The sequence below is a fragment of the Piliocolobus tephrosceles genome, chromosome 3 (genome assembly GCF_002776525.5).
Source record: "Piliocolobus tephrosceles isolate RC106 chromosome 3, ASM277652v3, whole genome shotgun sequence".
NCBI classification, from domain to species: Eukaryota; Metazoa; Chordata; class Mammalia; order Primates; family Cercopithecidae; genus Piliocolobus; species Piliocolobus tephrosceles.
The window spans coordinates 170,054,428-170,076,219 of record NC_045436.1 but is presented as its reverse complement, the minus strand read 5'-3'; the positions used below and the strand labels follow the sequence as shown (position 1 = coordinate 170,076,219).

The window sequence follows — 21,792 nt, the reverse complement described above, 5'->3', positions numbered from 1 at the left end:
GTGACAGATGAAAGGAATACTCAGACATAGATATGCAGTGAAAGAGCGGCTAGGGGACTGCTGAAAAATCAGCAGTCTTGATAAACTGGAGCTGCTCGCTTTTATTCAGTACAGACATAATGCCGAAAGCCTGGAGCCAACCCAGTCTGTGGGTAATTAACATAGTTGTTCCCCCTTGCAGGGAGCAGTCTCGCCCGACGGTGACCATAGGTCGGTTTCTGGAAGTAAACAAGCTTATGTAGACAAACTCCCCTACATTCCCTTGTACCTACTCCTCGCCCTCTGCCTCAGGGTAAGAGAACAGCTGCCTTCAGCTTATTCTCCCCAGAAGCTTTGCAGAGCCTTCTGACCTTTCAAAAGGTCTGCTTCTTTCCCATAGCTTCTCCCACCACTCTGAATCTATCTCCTATATTTGATCCCACGTGTTTAACAATCACTTCTTGGAGCTGGGTCGGGAAGTATGCAGCATGCACCTGGCACTCCTAATACTGTGCCCATGATGGGCATTGCTGATTTTTCAGAGCATGTTGGATGAGCCTGAGTCAGCCTCAGAATCTTCACCCAGCGCACCATGGAGATGCTACCAGTTGGTTGGCGTTGCTCTGAGAGGTGACATTTCTTTGTGATTCTGTGTTAGAATCATGTTTGTCATCCGAGACAGGGAAACCTAACACATTATTCGCCCCCAGGAAGATCCCATCATCATTCCATGCACCGTCAGTCCTGGGAGCTTACTTTTAAAAAAGTTACGGACACATGAACGCAGGTCCCCAAACAGAGGGGCGGCAGGATGAGGAGCCAGATGAAGAGAGTCAGGGGCCTGGGGCTGCTTGGTTTGGTGAATCTTTAAGGAATAAATTCATTTTTAAAATAAATTATCCAGCTTCAGGTATTCTGCTGTAAGCAACAGACAGAGACTAAGACAGAAGGCTTTACTAGAAGGTGGCATTTTAGCAAAGACCTAAAGAAGGAGAGCAAAACATAGAAATATCTGTGGAGAACATCCTAGGTAAAAGGAACAGCATGTGCAAAGGCCCTGAAAAGCAGCAAGCCAGCCATGTGTTTGGAGCGTTCTCTTATGGAAAATTTCAAAGATATGTAAAACTGGGGCTAATAATACAATTAACCCCTACTTACCCATTACCCAACTTCAACAACTATCAACATTCTGCTGTTCTTATTTCACCTATTTACCCAATTTTTAAAAAGTGTACTTTAAAGCAAATTCCAGGGTTTATATAATTTTGTCTGTAAATCTTTCAGTCTCTAAAAAGAACATTAAAAAACACAACTATCATACCATCCTCCTACCTGACACAACTGAGTAATTTTTCATATCAGACAATATTGATCATGTTTAATTTTCCATGATTTTCTTTAAAATGTAGTTTTATAACTGATTTGTTCTAATCAAGATTTGCACATTGCATTAAAAATATATGTATCTTACATTTCCTTTAATTTACAACCACTTCCCTCCCCCATTTAAGAATGCATATTAATTTATTAAACAGAGTGAGCAATTCATCTTGTAGAATTTCCCACCTTCTGGGTTTGGCCAATTACATCCATGTGGTGTTATTTAAAATCCTCCTCTATTCCCTTTATTATCTGTTGACTGAGAGCTTGGCCAACCAGAATCACTTGAACGAACTGATTACACCCCCTCTTTCTGAAATGTTTTCTTCCCTTGAGTCTATACACACTGTTGACTTCCAAATTTATATCTCTAGCCCAGACCTCTCTCCAGTACTTCTGCTTGCTACTGTGTTTTTCATAACTTTGATTTTTTTTAGTATCCAATGCTAGAAAATATGTCCATTTTGAGAAAGAGACAAAAAATTATGAGCTCATATTGATAATTTCATTTCAAAGTAAAGAGCACAGAGTTTTTATTTAACATTTTAATTTTATGCTTGTTTCTCTTTTACACTGAAAATCTTAGTTCCCAATGACGTTAATGTAATTATGTATTTACTTCCCATATATATGTTGTATCTAATTGTTTTATATATACATATGTGTATATATACTGTTGCTAATGAAATGTCTACTGAATGGTGTAAGTTTTCTCTATGGTTCTTTTGGTCCTTGGGATACAGGACTTATCCCAGTAGTGATGTGTAGTCTAAATACTATGTAACAGTGTCTGGTACCTTAATTAAAGGATCTCTCTGTCTGCTGCATTGAGAACAGATGGTAGCAGGACAAGGACATCAGCCTGGAAGCCATTTGGAAGCTCTTTAGTGATTCAGATAAGAGATGATTTTGGCTTGGATGGTGATGGATGATGTTGAGAAGTGGGTGGATTCTGGATACGTTTGGAAAGTAGATCCCATGTGATTTGCCATGGGTTAATGTATGGAATGTGAGAGAAAAAGAAGAAACAACAATGCTTCCAAGATTTTGGGACAGAGGTGCTGAAAAAAATGAATTTCCATTTATCAGAAAGAGAAAGACTGTGGTAAAGCAAGTTGGGAAGGAAGCAGCAGCTTGGTTTTCCACATTCAGTAACCCTCCCTTATCTAGGGTTTCACTTTCTGCAGTTTCAGTTATCCATGGCCAGCCACGGTGTGAAAATATTAAATGGAATATTCCAGAAATAAGTCACAAGTTTTAAATTGAGCTCTCTTCTGAGTTAGCGTGATGAAATCTCATGATGTCCCACTCTCTTCTGCCCTGGATGTGAATCATCCCTTTGTCCAGCATATCCATGCTGCATATTTTACCTGCCTGTTACTTGCTTAGTATCCATCTCAGTTATCAGATTGAAAAAGCAGTACATACACACAGGGTTTATATGTACTATCTGCAGTTTCAGGCATCACTGAGGGGCTCGGAACATAACCCTGGCAGATAAGGGAGACTACTGTTTTAGTGGAGATGTTGATCAGAAGACTGGTTCATATGAGTATGGGGGTCCTGGAGAGAGGTCTGGGCTGGAGATATAAATCTGGAAGTCAACAGTGTATGCAGACACAAGGAAAGAAAACATTTCAGAAAGAGGAGGTATAATCGGCTCATTCAAGTGATTCTGATTGGCCGAGTAAGATGAAGATTGGAAATTGACCAATGGATTGGTGACTTGACAAGGTCAGTTTGGGAGGAGTGGTAGTGATGAAAGCCTATGTGGAACAAATTCAAGAAAAAAACAAATGAGAAGAGAGAGGAATTAGAGACTGTTGCGCATAGACAACTCTTGCAAGAGGTTTTGCTGGCCAGGAGAACAGCAATACAAGTGAAGTAGTGGCTGGATGTTTTCCAAAACATGCAACTTAGTTTTCATAGAAAAGAAATGGTTTTTCTTTTTCTACTTATTCAGTTTTGTGCACAATTTAATTAAATTATATAAGTAAAAACCACAAGCATCAACATGTTTATAAACAGGTAAATAACAAAGTAGATAGAAACAAAAATTCTCAGGTGTGCAAAAGAGTAGTTTATTAACTGTGTAGAAGATAGAAAACTTGCTTTTATAGAGGGAATGAATAGTGTTGATTAGTGTAGTGACTCAGTTAAAGAAGTATCAGTTGACTTTTTTGAGGTAATAAGTACATTTAGAATTGGCTAGGTGTTATTCTTGCCATTAAAGGAAACTCTTAAAAATAGATCAGGTCAGAAAACCACAAAGACAGTTTTCTTAAATAAGGGGGTGGTGGAAAAAAATGGATGGAAGATGCTGAGAAAAAAACAGGAAACTCAACAATAGGTGAAATCAAGAGTTAGTTTCGTGTGTGTGTGTGTGTGTGTGTGTGTGTGTGTATGTGTATTTTACAGAAAGGGGCTGAAAGGGGAGGAATGGTTATATTCACAGATTTTTGTAGCTGATCTTAGTAGGGAATAGGAGATTGTCTTTTTTCAGCAAAATATTACCAGCAAATATCTATTCTGGAAAAAGAGGATAAGAATCTTGTATTTAAAGACCAAAAAGGTGAAAACTGAGGTCAGAAATTTAGAGTAAATGTAGCAAGATGCTAACATTCTTGTTCCATCTAGTAACTCTTCTTTTTAAAAAATTATAAAAGCAAAACATGCCCATTGAAGAACATTTGGATGAATACAAAAGTATAGAAAAGAATGTAAAATCTCGGCTGGGCGCGGTGGCTCAAGCCTGTAAACCCAGCACTTTGGGAGGCCCAGACGGGCGGATCATGAGGTCAGGAGATCGAGACCATCCTGGCTAACAAGGTGAAACCCCATCTCTACTTAAAAAATACAAAAAACTAGCCGGGCGAGGTGGTGGGCGCCTGTAGTCCCAGCTACTCGGGAGGCTGAGGCAGGAGAATGGCGTAAACCCGGGAGGCGGAGCTTGCAGTGAGCTGAGATCCAGCCGCTGAACTCCAGCCTGGGCGACAGAGCGAGACTCTGTCTCAAAAAAAAAAAAAAAAAAAAAAAAAAAAAGAAAGAATGTAAAATCTCTTAAGCCTCAAAGTAGAATTCTAAATAGCAGAGAAACCCACAATTTAAAAAAATAAATAAGGAGATCCGCAAAAGGAAGATATATGCCTGCTTAAATGGATGGCCTCAGCATAAGTAGTCTTATAGATACAATTAATTTTTTTCTATTATGTGATATTTTTAAAAACTGCTAAGCTCAGTTGTCTACTCCCTGTTGGAATATATCAAACATGGTGTATCCACATTGTAGACAGTTTTTCTACATTTTTGGTCTTTGGATGTTTTGAAGCAATTAGCAGTATTTGATTTGAAGAGACATAAATTTCCCAGGGCATATTTTCCCTGGTCATGATCCATATTTGCCTTGATATTGTCCAAATGTTCATTTTCTTTTATGACTGTCAAGCAAATATTTTAAAGTTATTTGTGAATTTGGCACTTGATAGATGAAATATTGTGAAATTATGAATAAAACTACTTCATTGATTATCTTGGTTCCTAAGAGAGATAGTTTATGAGTTAAATTATCTCTAGCAGTGTCTAAGTTGGGAGTGATTAAATCTCCATGGGAATTCTTCAAAGGCAAAGAAGGACTGAAAACACCTTGTTGAAACTGAGAGAGATTTAAAACCACAGAAAAATAATCTAAGATTTAGTTCATTGTTCACGTTTTGGGGACTTGCTTTTATGTGTTAATATTTCCAGATAAAATTTTTTCAAAGGTACTTTTGAACCCTAGGATCTGAACATATTAATTTATTTATCTCTGAAAACTGTACACTTTATATTTCCCAGGTCTGGCTTTCTTCATTTTTCCTACTTGAGGGAACTCCTTTTCCTCCTTCAATATCTTCGTATCCTCCTTCAATGTTTCTCAGTAAATATCTCCTCTCAATTTTTCCTTTTTAAAATTAAAAATGTTAAATTATTAACATTTTAAATACACTGAAATGTTCATGGAATAGTAGTACAAATACCCATTTACCCACCACACAGAGTTAATAGACAATAAAAATTTGCCATATTTGTTTTACATCTTTTTTCTAGTTTTTAAAGAAATAACATGTTACAAATAAAATCAAATACTCCTTCCCCCAATTTCCTTGTCTCCTTTCCACACATAGTATCTCTTCCATGTCTTACTTTTTTTCATTCTACAATGTATCTTGATGATCAGAGTAGCTTTGTTTCATTCTAATAATTATATAGATTCCACTTTACAAATTTACTATACTTTGGACTTGTATCTATGAACATTTAGATTGTTTTAAGCCTTTGGCAACTTTACCGACAATGCTGCAATGAAATCCTTCTGTATGTATACATACGTGGATCTGTGTATAAGATAGAATTCTGAAAGTAGAATTGCTAAGTTAAAGCATATGCTGCTTACAATTTTGAAAAAATTGTCAAACTTCTCTTTACAAGGCAATTATCTTCTTCAGGTAATGAGAACTCCTATTTCCCCGTACCCATGCTACACAGAGTATCTTCAAATGTTCTGATTTTTGCCGGTCTGATAAGGGAATGTTACCTCAGTTTAATCTTTATTTGCATTTACTATGTGTTCTTGCCTTGTAGAGTGAACTTTACTTTTCCAGCTAACAATATATTTTTGGGATTTTAATGACATCACTTTTGAGATTTACCCCTGCTAACATATAAACTGTAGTTCATCAATTTTAAGTGCTATATGGTATCCTATTGAATGACCATACTACTCACTTAGTTATTATTATCTATTTATTAATTAGTCTTTTATCTTTTTTGTCAGTTTTTGCAGGCATGAACAATGCTAAAGCATACACATCTACTTGTGCATATGATTTTTTCCCAGTGTGTTTAATAGAATGACTAAGGTAGAATGACTAAGGTTGTGACGTGTGCCATCTTCACCTTTACTGGGTACGCTAGTGTGCTGCAGCTACCGTGATAAAGTACTGCAAGCTGGGTGGCTTCAACAATAGCAGTGTACTGTCTCACAGTTCTGGAGGCTGGAAGTCTAAAATCAAGGTGTCAGGAGGGTTGGTGCCTTCTGAAGGCTGTGAGAGAGAATCTGCGTCATGCCCTCTTCCAAGATTCTAGTAACCTCAGGCATACCTTGTCTTGTTTATGGTGTTGTCCCAGTGTCTTCATATTGTCTTCTCTCTGTTTGTGTTTGTCTCAACGCCCAAATTTCCCCTTTTTATAAGGACCCAGTCATATAGGATTAGGGTTCACCCTAATGATCTCCTCTTAACTTGATCATCTGTAAAACCTTACTTCCAAATAAGGTCATATTCTGAGGTACTGGGTGTTAGGATTTCAGCATCCTTTGGAGGGGGGTAAAATTCAATGAATAACAACAGGTGTGCCAATTAAGATGCTTTTGGCTGCAACTAACAGAACACTCAACTGAAAAGGTTTAAAACATATTTTAAATTTTAAACAAATGTTTTATAGAGATGAGGTCTGACTATGTTGCCCAGGCTGGTCTCAAACCCCTGGCCTCAAGCAATCCTCCCACCTTGGCCTCCCAAAGTGCTGGGATTACAGGCATGAGCCAGAGAGCCTGGCCACTTGAAAATGTTGTTGACACACATAACAAGACATCCAGAAGTGGGGTGGTCATAGGGTCGGTTCAGCAGCACAGTGATGGCCGAGGCTGTTGCCTTACACTCTTCCATCTCCCTTGAGTGGCTTTCAGCTTCTTGTCACAAGATTGCTGCATTATGCCCTCATATACCTGGAACAGAGGGCAGGGAGGGGGGCAAAAGCACACCCCCATTTCAAGTCTCTTTTCATCCCAAAATAACATATTTCCCAGCAGCCCTCTTTCAACCCTCTCTAGGCTTCTCCTTAAATTTCACTGGCCAGAATCGAGCCACACGGTTACCCAAAGCTATAAAAGAGGCTTAAGAAGTGAGAATTTGATATTTTGAATCATAATAGGAGACATGCTTTGCCAATAGGAAAGAAGGGTAAAAGAAATCTGGAGTGTAGGGAATCAGCTGCATCTGCCACATTGCATATGGCCAAATGGTCACCAAATTTGTTATAGCACTTTATTTTCACAAAAGCGGTGTAAAGTCCTCATTGCTATTCATCCTCGAAAAAAAAGCCCATTTCCTTGTTGTTTTATCTTTTACATTCCCTGATCATTAACACAAGTAATTATCTTTTTATGTGTTTATTTGTCATTCAGGTCATTCTGTGAAAAGCCTGTTTCTGTCTTTTGCTTGTTCTTATGTTGAATTGGCTCTTTACACGTTCAGGATTCTAATCTTCTGTCAGTTATGTGGATTGCAAATATAGTCTCCCAGTCTATGGCTTAACTCTTGACTCTATATTTATCATGTCCCTTATTTACTAAAGATTTAAATATGATCAAATTTATGTTTTCTTTTATGGTTGTGCCTTTTGTATCTTATTTAAGAACTGATTAATGTGAGATCACAAAAGGGTTATATATATTCTAAAAATGTTAAACGTTTGCTTTCATACTTAGATCTTTGATCCACTTGGAATTTTTCTTTGTATGTGGTGAAATTAGGAAGCCCATTTCATTTTCCCCCAGATGGATAGTCAGTTGTGTGAGTGCTGTTAATCAAATAATCCATCCTTTATCGAGGGCTTTCTGATGCCACTTCCACTGCATCTTGTGTTTCTTTATGTATGTCAGTTTATTTCTGGACTCTCCAATCTGTTTTATGGTTTGTTGCTATACCACTGCCACATTGTTTAAATTACTAATGCTTTGATATCCAGTAGAACATGTCTGCTTTCTGTTACTGGAGATAAATTTACATTTTTAAGAAGTTTATATAAATAGAATACATATCATGTACTCTTTTGTGTCTGAGTTGTATGTCTTTGTCATGATGTTTTTGTGATTCATCTATGTTGTATGTATTAATAGCTTGTTCCTTTTTACTATTGGGTCTGTTGTGTGTATATATCACAATTTGTTTATCTGTTTACCTGTTGATAGACATTTGGCTTGTATTCACTTTTTGGATACAATGAATATAGGTTCAATGAACATTAGTGTACAAGTTATTGTATGGACACACTGACAGAGCAGGAGCACTCTCATCTTGGACAAACACTGCCACTCTAAGTTCCAGCTCCATTTTTAGCCTCATGCATCTCAAGGAAATCACTTCTCTTCTAACTACAAGTAGCCAGAAAGAACAAACAGTAAAACACAGATAAAACAGCTCAGGCACAGAGGGAGGTGGGAGAAAAATCTCTTGGGTAACTGCCAAACTTCACCCTCATACAGTGGGCCCCAGTAAGACAGTGGGGGTAATAAACACATTCTTTTCCCTTCAGGTGCGCTAAAATAGGGAAGCGAAAAGCAGACTCGGGGTATGCCTGCAGCTACAGAAAATGTATAAAAACAGACACACAACTCTCCCTCCCAGATAAACACAACAAAAAACACAAAAGCAGTCCAAGCTTCTAATAAACTCTCCCATCCTAAATCCTTAAAAAACTCTTAGTCTGTAAGAGAGTGTGCCTCCGACCTGGCTCGGCCAAAAGTTCCTCACGGGTTTGTTTTCTCTAAAATAAACCTGTCTTAACTGGCAAGCCACCTTTTGTGTTTCTTTCCTCTGTCTTTAATTCTTACACATACGGTTTTATTTCTCTTGAGTGAACACCCAAAAACAGAATAGCTGAGCCATATGGTAGATAAGTTGATTAACTTTTTGAGAAACCATCAAACCGTTTTATAAGGCAATTGTATAGTTTTACATGTGTAGGATCAGTGTGTGGGTATTCTGGTTGTTCTATGTCCTTGTTAACATTTGGTATTGTCAGACTTTTACATCTTAGGCATCTAAAAATCTTTAATGTTATTTTATGGTGGTTGTAGTTTGCATTTCCCCCATGACTAATGATGCTGAGGATCATCTCATAGGCTTTTTGAAGTATGTGTCAAATCTTTTGCCCATCTTTAAAAATTAGGGGTTTTTTTGGTACAAATACTTGGAAATTAAGCAACATACTCCAGAATGACCAATGGGTCAATGAAGAAATTAAGAAAAATAAAAAAACTTACTGAAAATGATGAAAACATGCCTAACAAATAAAAATGGATACACAACATACCAAAATCTATGGAATACAGTAAAAGTAATACTAGGAGGAAAGTTTATAGTAATGATTGCCTACATCAAAAAAGTAGAAAGATTTAAAACAAACGACAGTGAACCTCAGGAAACTACAAAAGCAAAACAACAACAACAACAACACCCCCAAACTCCAAATTAGTAGAAGGAAGTAAATAATAAAGATCAGAACAGAAATAAATGAAATAGGTTGGAAAAGTAATACAAAAGATCAACAAAATGAAAAGTTGTTTTTCCTTTTTTTTTTTTTTTTTTTTGAGACAGAGTCTCACTCTGTCGCCCAGGCTGGAGTGCAGTGGCCGGATCTTAGCTCACTGCAAGCTCCGCCTCCTGGGTTTACGCCATTCTCCTGCCTCAGCCTCCCGAGTAGCTGGGACTACAGGCGCCCGCCACCTCGCCCGGCTAGTTTTTTTTGTATTTTTTAGTAGAGATGGGGTTTCACTGTGTTAGCCAGGATGGTCTCGATCTCCTGACCTCATGATCCGCCCGTCTGGGCCTCCCAAAGTGCTGGGATTACAGGCTTGAGCCACCGCGTCCGGCTGAAAAGTTGTTTTTCAAAACAAAATTGACTAAGCATTACCTAGACTAAGAGAAAAGAGGGAAAACCAAATAAATGAAAAAGGAGATGTTACAATTGATACCACAAAAATATAAAATAGCATAAGAGACTATTATGAACACCAATAAATTGGAAAACCCAGAGGAGATGGATAAATTTCTGGGCACCTACAATCTACCAAGATTGAACCAGGAAGAAATACGAAATCCAAACAGAGCAATAACAAGGAAGAACTTCAATAATAATATTTATTAAACAACAATAAAAAGTTTCCCAATTGAAAAAAAAAAAAACAAACTCAGGACTGGATGGCTTTACTGCTGGATTGTACCAAAATTTAAAAAATAACTACCAATTCTTCTCAAACTATTCCAGAAAATTGAAGGGAAGAGAATTCTTCCAAACTCATTCTATAAGGCCAGAATTAACCTGATACAAAACCAGACAAGGATACAACAACAACAAAATAATATTGCAGGCCAGTATCCCTTATGAACATAAATGGAAAGTTCCTCCACAAAATACTAGCAAACTGAATCCAACAGCACATTCATAAGATTATTTACTAAAACCAGGTGGGATTTATTCCAGGGATGTAAGACTGGTTCAACATATGCAAATCAATAAACAATACATCCCATCAGCAGAATAAAGGACAAAAATCATGATCACCACAATAGATGCAGAAAAACAGTTGATAAAATTCAACATCCCTCCATGATAAAAACTCTCAAACAATTAGGTTTAGAAGAAGGAACACACTTCATCTTAATAAAGGCCATATATGACAAATCCACAACTAACATTGTACCGAACAGGGAAATGTTGGAAGTTTTTTCTCTAAAACTGGAAGAAGAAAAGAATGCTTACCCTCACTACTCTTATTCCATGTAGTACTGGAAGTTCTAGCAGGAGCAGTTAGGCAACAGAAAGAAATAAAGACATCCAAATTTGGAAGGAAGTCAAATTGACCATGTTTGCGGATGACATTCTCTTATATATAGAAAAATGTAAAGACTCCACCCAAAAACTCTTAGAATTGATATACAAATTCAGTAAAGTTGTGAGATACAAAATCAACCTACAAAAATCAGTAGCATTTCTATACACCAATAATAAACTATCTGTAAAAGGAACCCCACTTATAATAGCTACCCCCCCAAAAAAAAACCTACCTAGGAGTAAATTTAACCAAAGAGGTGAAAGATCTCTAGACTACAGAACACTAATAAAAGAAATTGAAGAGGACATAAAAATTGGATAGATAGACTACAGAACACTAATAAAAGAAATTAAAGAGGACACAAAAATTGGATAGATATCCCATGTTCATGGCTTGGAAAAATCAATACTGTTAAGATTCCATACTACCCGAAGCAATCTACAGATTCAATGCAATCCCTATCAAATTTTCAATGGTATTTTTCACAGAAATGGAAAAAAAAAAAAAACTCTTGAATTTGTTAGGAACCATAAAAGACCCCAAATAGCCAATGCAATTGTTTGTTTTATTTTATTTTATTTCATTTTATTTTTCAGACAGAGTGTCCCTCTGTCACCCAGGTTGGAGCGCAGTTGCATGATCTCATCTCACTGCAATCTCTGCCTCCTGGGTTCAAGCAATTCTCCTGCTTCAGCCACCTCAGTAGCTAGAATTACAGGCATGCACTACCATGCCCTATTTTTAGTAGAGATAGGGTTTCACCGTGTTGGCCAGGCTGGTCTCAAACTCCTGACCTCAAGTGATCCACCTGCCTCAGCCTCCCAAAGTGCTGGTATTACAGGCATGAGTCACTGCTCCTGGCCAAGCCAAAGCAATTCTGAGCAAAAAGAACTGGAGGGATCACACTATTTTACTTTAAAATATACTATAATGCTATAGTAAAACAGCATTGTGTTGGCATTAAACCAGACACGTAAACCAATGAATAGAATGGAGAACCCAGAAATAAATTCACATGTTCATGGCCTACTGATTTTCTATAACAGCACTAAGAGCATAAACTGAAGGAAGGACACCCTTTTCAATAAATGTTGCTGGGGAAACTGGATATTCATATGCAGAAGAATGAAACTAGAGCCCCATCTATCATAATATACAAAAAGTAACTGAAAACGAATGAAATCAAAGACTTAAATGTAAGACCCCAAATGAAACTACTAAGAGAAAATGTAAGGGAAATGTTCTGAGTAAAGATTTTATGGATAAGACCTCCAAAACACAGTCAACAAAGGCAAAAATAGACTAATGGGATTACATCAAACTAAACATTTCTGTGCAGCAAAGGAAACAACCTTTGTCTTTCCAAAGGAAACAACAAACTACAGAATGGGATATAATATTTGCAAATGATTTCTCTGACAAGGAATTAATATCTAGAATATACAAGGAACTTAAACAGCAAAAAGCCAAATAATCTGATTTTTAAAATTGGCCATTGATCTGAACAGATGCTTCTCAAAAGAAGACATAAAATGGCCACTAAGTATTTGAAACAGTGCTCTGTGTGACTAATGATTAGGGAAATGCAAATCAAAATCAGTGAGAGATTATCTCACGCCAGCTAGAGTGGCTATTATCAAAAAGAGGAAAAAATAACAAAGCTAGCAAGAATGCAGATAAAATGAAACTTTTAAAAAATTCGGCTTTTACTTTAGATTCAGAGGGTACATGTGCAGGTCTGTTACAAGGGTATGTTGCATGATGATGAGGTTTCAGAGTATGACTGAACCCCTCTCCCAGGTAGTGAGCATAGTACCCAATATGTGATTTTGCAACCCTTCCTTCCTCCTTCTCTCCCTCCTCTTATACTCCCCAGTGCCTAGCATTCCCATTTTTATGCCCATGTGTACCCAATGTTTAGCTCCCACTTACAAGTGAGAAACTGTAGTATTTGGTTTTCTGTTTCTGTGTTAACTTGCTTAGAATAATGGCTTCCAGCTGCATTCTTGTTGCTGCAAAAGACATGATTTCATTCTTCTTTCTATGACTGCGTGGTATTCCATGGTACATACACACCACCACATTTTCTTTATCCAATCAGCCATTGATGGGCATCTAGGTCGATTCCATGTCTTTGCTATTGTGAATAGTGCTGTAATGAACGTATAAGTGCATGTCTTTTTTTTTGGTAGAACAATTTATTTTCCTTTGGGCATATACCCAGTAGTGGGATTGCTGGGTTGAATGGTAGTTCAGATTTTATTAACAGTTCTTTAAGAAATCTCCAAAGTGATTTTCACAGTGGCTGAACTAATTTACATTCACACCAACATTGTATAAGCGACAAAGAAAATTCTCACACGGGAAGGAATGTAAATTAGTACAGCTATTATGGAAAGCAGTATGGAAGTTCCTTAACAGGCTAAAAATAGAACTACCATATGATCCAGTAATCTCACTACTGGACCTATATCCAAAGAAAATAAAATCATATGTCGAAGAGATACCTGCACTCTCATCTTTACTGCAGTTTCATTTATAATAATGAAGATATGGAATCCACCTAAGTGTCTATCAACAGATGAAGAGATAAAGAAAATGTGGTATATATAGACAATAATATGCAGCCATAGAAGAGAATAAAATCCTATCATTGGTGGCAACATGGATGAGCCTGGAGGACATTATGTTAAATGATATAAGCCAGGTACAGAAAGACAAGTTTCATATATTCTCACTTACATGTGGGAGCTAAAAAAGCTGATCTCAGAGAAATAGAGAGTAGAACAGTGGTTACTAGAAGCTGAGAAGGGTAGGGAGATAGAGGTTGATCAATGAATACAAAATTATATATAGATAGGAGAAATACGTTTTAGTTTTCTATAGCATTGTAGGGTGACTATAGTGAACAATAATTTATTGTATGTTTTCTTTTTTTTTTTAAAGAAGTACCCCTATTTTATGCATTCTATGAAGGTAACAATTATGATAGCACAAATTTAGTGACAACTTGCAGGACAAAAGGAGAAAAAGTACTACTACATTAAATGTACACCCATGTTAAGAAGTATCCTGATTACAATATGAAAATGTGAGAAAAATACACCTCAGAATGAAGGAAATACTACAATTGTTCTTTCAAACCACAATCCTTTTCTTCCCCCTTAGAATACACTCCCCTTGTGGCATGAAGTCCAGCTTGAAGAACATTGCTTTAACAAACTGTAAGACCGATTTCTAAGATGTTCAGTAAAACACTTACAAATAGCAATAATACATTAACATTGTATTAAATGCTGTAAATTTGGACACAAACTAAGCTTGTAAGGAGTTTTCTATAACCCTTTCCAGCGTCTAAATCATACTCCCTGGAGAATATCACTCACCTTCTAAGTCACGACTATAAACAAGTTTGTGAAGTCAAACAGAAAACAAGATTTAAATGGAAAACCTAAGCTGCATGCATTTGCTACCTAAGTTCTTCTGACACGCAGAAATCAATTTGAAAATATTTAAGAAAACATTAGCTTCAATCAATCCCCTTGTCATCCTTGTTCTTCTGATACATGGATAATTCATTGACACAACTGTATGACCTGCTTTATTTCACTTACTCATTTCTAAAATAATACACCCATCCAATGACTATTTCTAGAGCCATATCATGTCAAGCATTGCTTTAGGACAAAGATATAGCAATATTTAAGGACCTATATGCCCCTGACTACACTAAGGATACATATGTCTCTGCTTTCCAGGGTATCACATGATCCAGGTATCTCTCCCTAGTATGGTCAACAAGGAATAAATAAGATGCATTTCTTGGTTAGAACTGTTAAAGCTTACATCTGCCTCTTCCTAATCCCTTCTCAACTAACTCAGCTTAATTCTAGCACAGTATGCAAATCATGCCAAACATGACTCCATGCAGAGAACTATCAAAATGACACCACAATGTATCACCCTTAACTGATTTTAAGGGTTCTTTGTTTCTAAGATTCTCAAGCAGATCAGTATAATGTCTTAAAGGTAAATAAACCTTTCTTGCTACCTAAAGAAAATGTATCCCAATTCAGATTCACAGCACACAATCTGTATTCTGATAGAAGTAGTATGAGATAACCACCTAGGTGTAGTGGTTCCCAAACTTGGCTACATTTTAGAAAGCCTGGAAAACTTAAAAATCACATTGTTCAAGCGCACTCCAGTAAGCAGCCAAGTTTGAGAACCACTGATGCAGAAAACTTGGGAAAGGAGCTGCTTTCCAATGATCTGTGGATTAAAGGTACACTAACATTTCCTTCCACCATGAGCAGTGAGCTTCCTGAACACTGCTTCACTAAGAATTATTATGGACCTACTTGGTATTTAAGGGAAGTGTCAAATGTAGGGGAGAAAGCACAAACCTGAACATATAGAGGGCCAAATATTATCTCAAATTAAATGCCAGAAAGTAAAATAAAAATAATAAAGCTTTAAAATTTTATCTCAAAGTTTGTTAGAAATTGATGTTATCAAGAGTCAAGTTCTCACGCCTCAGTATCTGAAAAGTAAGAGACGGAGGGAAAATAGCAACCCTCAGGCTGGCTTGTGAAGGGTTTTTGTTTAATACATCTGAAAAGAATGCATATACAAAGAATTGAGACATGAGAAAGCATTGGTTCAACACTAATGAATCTACAAGAATTAGGATTGGGAAGGTGGGAAAGATTACCTCAACATTTTTAAAAATTGGAAACTGCAACCAAAATAAGCTGATAAAATCCATATTAACACTTACTAAGAGTCTACATTAAGACTCTTTCCATGATTTTTATTAAACTAGAGAGCCTCACCTGGCTGCTCTAGTGTTCCTCATATGCAAAACAGAAATAAGGGGATTCCCCTGACTGGTCCCCATGTTGTTAAGTGTTCTCCCCACCCCCACCCTATCCCCAGCTTCTTAATGAAGCAGGCCTCCAGCCTCCTAACTTGAGAGAATGTGAATCATTCCACAGATATCTGTCTTCTAGCACCACCCCTCATATTTCCTCTGCATACCAGGTCTTCAGCTGCATTCTAGGAACACCATATACTGCTGAGCTGCAAAGCATATAAGACAATGACTGAGAGGGAAAAATTTTTTTTAAATTACAAACTCAATTCATTTGGTGCATTTCAAAGGTGCAATACTTTTCTTCATTTATCAGTGAAACAAGTTAGAAATCAACTTCCCCCAAAAAACAGTGAATGGCAAACAAATGTCCTTGAAAGTCACAGTCCCATATAGTGCGTCCTAGAAAAGAGGAGGGGCAAGACAGGCTCCACCCACTTTCATGAGTTTCATCAAATACTGGATCTACTCACGGGTGGAGAGAAAAGGCAACTTTCAAAAAGGAGTATGTTATTAAGTGAGGCATTTACTATACTCCTTCCTAAGAGCACCAGATGAGGAACATGTTTTCTAAACTAGATCTAGGAAGTGGAATGTGGAATCAATCCATCCTCCTCCCCTTAAGGGCTATCCACTGGTTAATGAATTAAAAGCAAGACTGAAAAACAAACCCCACACACTCGCCCCCAAAAAAAGAGGAGAAAAAAAAAAAAACACTAAATGTCCCAAATGTCTCCAGAGTGGAACCAGGGAGCAGGTTCAACAATTCCAATTACTCTGTTACAGTCATCCACAAGCATGCCTTGCTTTTAAACCAAAAAAAAAAAAAAACCTTTTTTTTTTTGAAACAACAAAACAGTAACTAGTACTAATCACTTTTCTGACAACACACAATTACTCAAAATTAACTAGTACTGGAAGGGGAAAGGGGGGCCATCATACCTATGGGCCTTGCATGTGGGTAGGTGCAGGGCATTTGTCATTATTGCAAAAACAAATTTTAATTTTTAATCTTTAGTTTGATTTAAACATTGCTTTTAGTGTGATGCCGACACCAGCTGTGCAGAAAGGACTCTGGAGAGATGTTCATAGCAGCACACACCTGCGGCTCTTCTTCGGTTCTGGAGGCTCCAGGGCAGCCAATATTGCTTCATCAAATACATTCTTTAGGCCTTTCAGTGTAAGTGCAGAACACTCCACATACTTGACAGCCTTCAGGTCACGGGCCAGCTTTTCAGCAGTCTCTGGAGTGATCGGCTTCTGTTTGTTCTTGGCAAGTTTCTCAGTAGTAGAGGGGTCATCTCTGAGATCAATTTGAGTCCCAACAAGCAAGAAAGGAGTCTTTGGACAGTGGTGTAACTATCTCAGGCACCCACTTTTCTTTCACATTTTCAAATGAAGATGGAGAGACCACTGAAAAACAGACTAGAAATAACATCTGTTTGTGGATAACTCAGTGGTCATAATCTGTCATAATCCTCTGGCCCTGTAGTATCAAAAAGCCCAAGAGTATATGGTTCTCCACCAGTCATAACTGTGACTGCATAGTTGTCAAAAACAGTTGGCACATATTCCGATGGAAATTTGTTTGTTGTGTAGGATATCAGGAGACATGTCTTACCAACAGCACCATCGCCCACAACAACACACTTAATTGTCTGCATTGCTGAAATAGTTTTGTATCCACTTTAAATATTTTAAATCTGATGTTGACCTCAGCTTCTCCACCGGGGCGTATTGTATGTTTTCAAGTACTGAGAGGAGAAAATTTTGTACATTACCAGCACAAAGAAATGATAAACCTTTGAGATAATGGATATGCCAGTTACCCAAATACGATCATTATGCATTGCATGCGCGTATTGAAATGTCACTCTTCACCCCATAAATATGTGCAATTACATGTCTTTAAAAGTGATAAGAAAAATTAGTTTTTTTGATGTTATTATTGACTTGTAGGAAGCTTATGTATTCTGAAAACAGGTCCTTTTTCAGATGTGTACTAAAAATATTTTCTTTCATTTTGTGACTTAGCTTTCCATTTTCTTTAATGGAAACTTTTTAAAACTCTTAAAAAGCAAAGTTTAAAAAAAAATCTAGTTAAGGTCCAATTTGTTAATTTTTTTCTTATATGGCTTGTGATGCTTATTCTGCCTAGAATGTTCCTGGGATGTTTGTGGAGCTAAGTCCCTCGCTTCCTTCAATTCTTTACTCAAATATGTCCCCCCTATTTAATGTCAACTGTCCACCGTATTTAATGCCACCCTATTTAATACCACTGATACCTCCTCCCCCATCACTCTTGACAGTCATTCTAGTCTATTTTATCTTTTTCCAATAGAACTTATAAATTTCTAACATGCTTTATAACTTACATATTAATTATGTTTGTTGTTTATTGTCAGTCTTTGTTCCAGTAAAATGTAAACTCCTATAAGGACAGAGACCTGTGTTTTGTTCACTGATATACCCTAAGTTCTCATAAGTGTTTCTAGCACCTAGTATGTGCTCAATAAATATTTGCTGGGTTGATGACTTCTAAGCTAATTAATGATTTCTAAGCTTTCCTTCAGCCTGAAGAGTTTGCTGATTTTAAGATTCTACTTAGATAATCCTAATTGTCTCAGTGACTCTCACCAATCACTCACTTCTCCCACAAGGTGGCAGTCTTTACCTTAAACACAGGTTCTGATAGCCTTAAATTTGCAAATTAATAGCTTTTAACCTGCTTGTTTTCTTTGAGCCCAGACAGCCTGCTCTATGGGAATTGACAGCTGTAAAATTCAAAGGACGAATGTAATTACCCTGCAAGATCTGAGTACTTTTAGGCAAGAGGATTTAGGGTGTGAGAGTTTTCCTGGAGAGGGACACATTATGAAGGTGATGTTTTTTAATTGACAGGGATTTGGAAACATAGTTGCTCTGTGAGAATGGTACAGGTTTAGAGAGAGGTGCCAGCACAGCACTGTGACACCTGAAGTAGGCTGACAACAGACAAACTGGATGTAACCGCCAAATAGATCTGTGTTTTCACCACTTCCTGCCCTGTGCCCTCTTGCCTGACTCACTTTACCCCAGCACTGGGGAATAACTCTGCCCTATTCTGGTCTTGAACCTTTTGTACCATCTAGGGGAACGAGAACTCTTGGAGTCTCAGATCCTCATTTCTGTTAGAACCAATCCTATTCTGTGGGTAGGGCCATGATTGTAAATTTCCTGTGGGAGGCAGCATTGCTTTGCAAAAAGAACAAAGTTTGGCATGTAAGGCAGCTCTGCCACTTGGACAAGGTAATAAACTTCTCTAGCTTTAGTCTCTTTATTTCGAAAACAGGGGTGGTGCTGATACCCCGCCCATGGACTAGTGTGAGATTTCAATGTGAAGCACTTGGCACAGTGGCAGGTGGTGAATGCTCCTTGGTGATCATGACTTTCCCTTTCTCCTGGTAGTGCTGCCTCCTCCCTCTGAGCACCTGGAGTCAATCCGCCTTGGGTAGGTCGGAGAAGGTAGAAGGAAGCGGTAGGAGGTGAACTCGAGGGAATGATGCACGGGGGGATAGGGTGAGTGAGAGGTCCAGGATCCGTTGGCAGGAGCAGAATGGTAGGAAAGGGGAGAACATGGCATTGACCTTGAGTCTTGACATTTGTGCCCAGCCTATGCTGTGTTGAGCCTCAGGTCACCGTTTGAGGAGGTGAGCAGAAAACTGCTAACAGATGAAGACTTCTCCAGTCTTCCAGGATAACTTTCATCAGTGGGTTAGTTGTCTTGTTCAGAAGGTGATCACGGAGCTTTGGCCAAGCATAAACACTGATTATGGCAGTCTGATTGTCATAATCCTTTTGATTCTTAAATATCCCATTCAAGATTGTGATTGTCAATGCCTCCGCAACCTAAGACCACCAGGAACACACTGTAATTGAAAAAGATGGGTTTGTTGCTGTCTGCAAGAAGGGAGGACACTCAGCATAGGGACCCATGAGGGTGGGACAGGTTTTATCTGATGACGTTAGAAAGGACTTACTGAGGATTTGGGCTTGTTTTAGGAGATTTGAGGGAAAGGTTCAAGGAGGCTGGCTTTTCCTGGATGCTGCCAGGAAGTAGGGGGATGGTGGTAAGTCTGCGGTAGGATGTTTAAATAAATTTCCTCTACTGGGCTGCAAGAATGAGAAGGCTGAAGCTGTAGTAAGTAAAGAAGCGGCAGTCACTCCTATCAGCTGTGATAAAAGGATGTTTGGCTGTTACTTTGTGGTTTGGATGCCGTTTTTGCTTGTGTTCACCTGATGGTCTATCATGGTGACAGACCACGTACACAGTGGCCTTGTCTGATGCTAGTGTCCCACGGAGTTGATTATGCTCAGGTGGAGAACACTAACGCCCAGCCGTGGGGACCAGGCCAGCTCCTGAGTGTCGGGGGGCTGCACTGCTTTGTCATTACCAACATCTCCACATACAATACAACCCATGCATGTGAGGTCCCAGAAGGAAGGAGCTAAAGCAGCTAGACTGGGATCACTTTACTCAATTTGAGGAGAGAGAGAGAACTCGAGGGAAGCAGAGGAAGGCAGGTGAGCTGGCCTAATCTCCTTTTCTATTCTATTTCTATATTATTCTATTTCAGTCTGTCTAGGCAGATAGACTGAAAATATTTGCTAAAACAAAGAGATCCATCTATCCATCTCTAGAATACCCTTAGCAGGGTGTCCTTGATTAAAGGATTATTTCTGAAAACTAAATTCAGAATCCATGAGGCATGATTCCCTGGAAGATCACGTAAACTGTACAATTCTCTCTGAAATAAATTGGAGACTTCATCCCTTAGATGCCTTTGACTGTGTGAGGAACCCCATGAAACCTCACTTAGTGGCCGTATTCATTCTTCTGGGCCTGAAAGCATGTGTCCCATGCAGGAAGGAAGGCAGGACCAGCGGGGCTTTGCAGGTCGTGCCATTCTCTCATTCTCTCCTTGCTTTGTTTAAGCCTCTTTATTACCTGTCTCCCTGACATGATTCGTACTGTGATTCTGGGTATGTTCTGTGATTCTTGTGTGATTTGGTATCCAATTTTGCTTAAGGATGCAAGGAAGTGTTTGGGGAGAAAGCTCTATTGGAAGAGGTCTGTAGTCCTAGCCTCCCACTCCACTCCACGTTTCTCATCATTAGACTTCAGCACATGCATCTGGGGCACCAACATTGTCTTACCTGGTTACACAGTGTGGTCTTTATCTGGATGAGGGATGAGAAAGGATACAACGTGGCCGAGAAAGCTGGGAGAGGCACAGAAATAACAGGTGACCACCAAGGGTGCTTGGACCTGAGATGTTCCCATTTCCTAAGACCCTCCAAGATTCTTCAACATTTGGTATAGTTGTCCAGGCAATTTAACAAGAAAATCAAAGTTTTTTCATGATCCCTATTGTAATATATGCTTATCACAGAAAAATTGAGAATGTAAGAAGGAGAATAGAAGGTCACAAAACAACTCTATACTACTGTCCGGGTATAGCTATTCTTAAAACATGGATTGATCAGTGTGGGGTGATCTCTCCAAGTTTTTTTTTTTTTTTTGGACAGAAAATCATTGAAGATGCCCTGGTTTTAAGGTACTAGGATGAAGGAATTATAGTTGAACAGTTCAAAATGATGTTATGAATTACTTTCAGATTTGTTTGCTTGATTGCATTAGCCTTGTCTGGGCTCTCAGGTAACTGTTTGGTTCCATCATGGTTGCTGAGTCAGGTGGTTCTGGAAAAATAGCTATTTAAAAAAGCTTTTCTTTCTCTAAAAATATTGTAGAGGGCTCCTCTCTGTTCTTGGAAGCAATGTTTGGGATGGCCTCTTGGGAGGCTGTCTGATGAAGTGTCTAAGGGTATGTGGTCTGGACTTGGACAGTACAAGATGCAAATTCTGG

General features: G+C 38.3%; 1 protein-coding gene and 1 pseudogene across 3 annotated transcripts in view; one reads left to right on the top strand and one right to left on the bottom strand.

The window, feature by feature from the left end:
• CD38 (CD38 molecule) overlaps positions 1–21,792 on the top strand; it is an 82,309-nt gene that overhangs the window by 29,005 nt on the left and 31,512 nt on the right. The gene's annotated exons all lie outside the window — the stretch shown is intronic.
• LOC111539167 lies at positions 16,924–17,618 on the bottom strand (annotated as a pseudogene).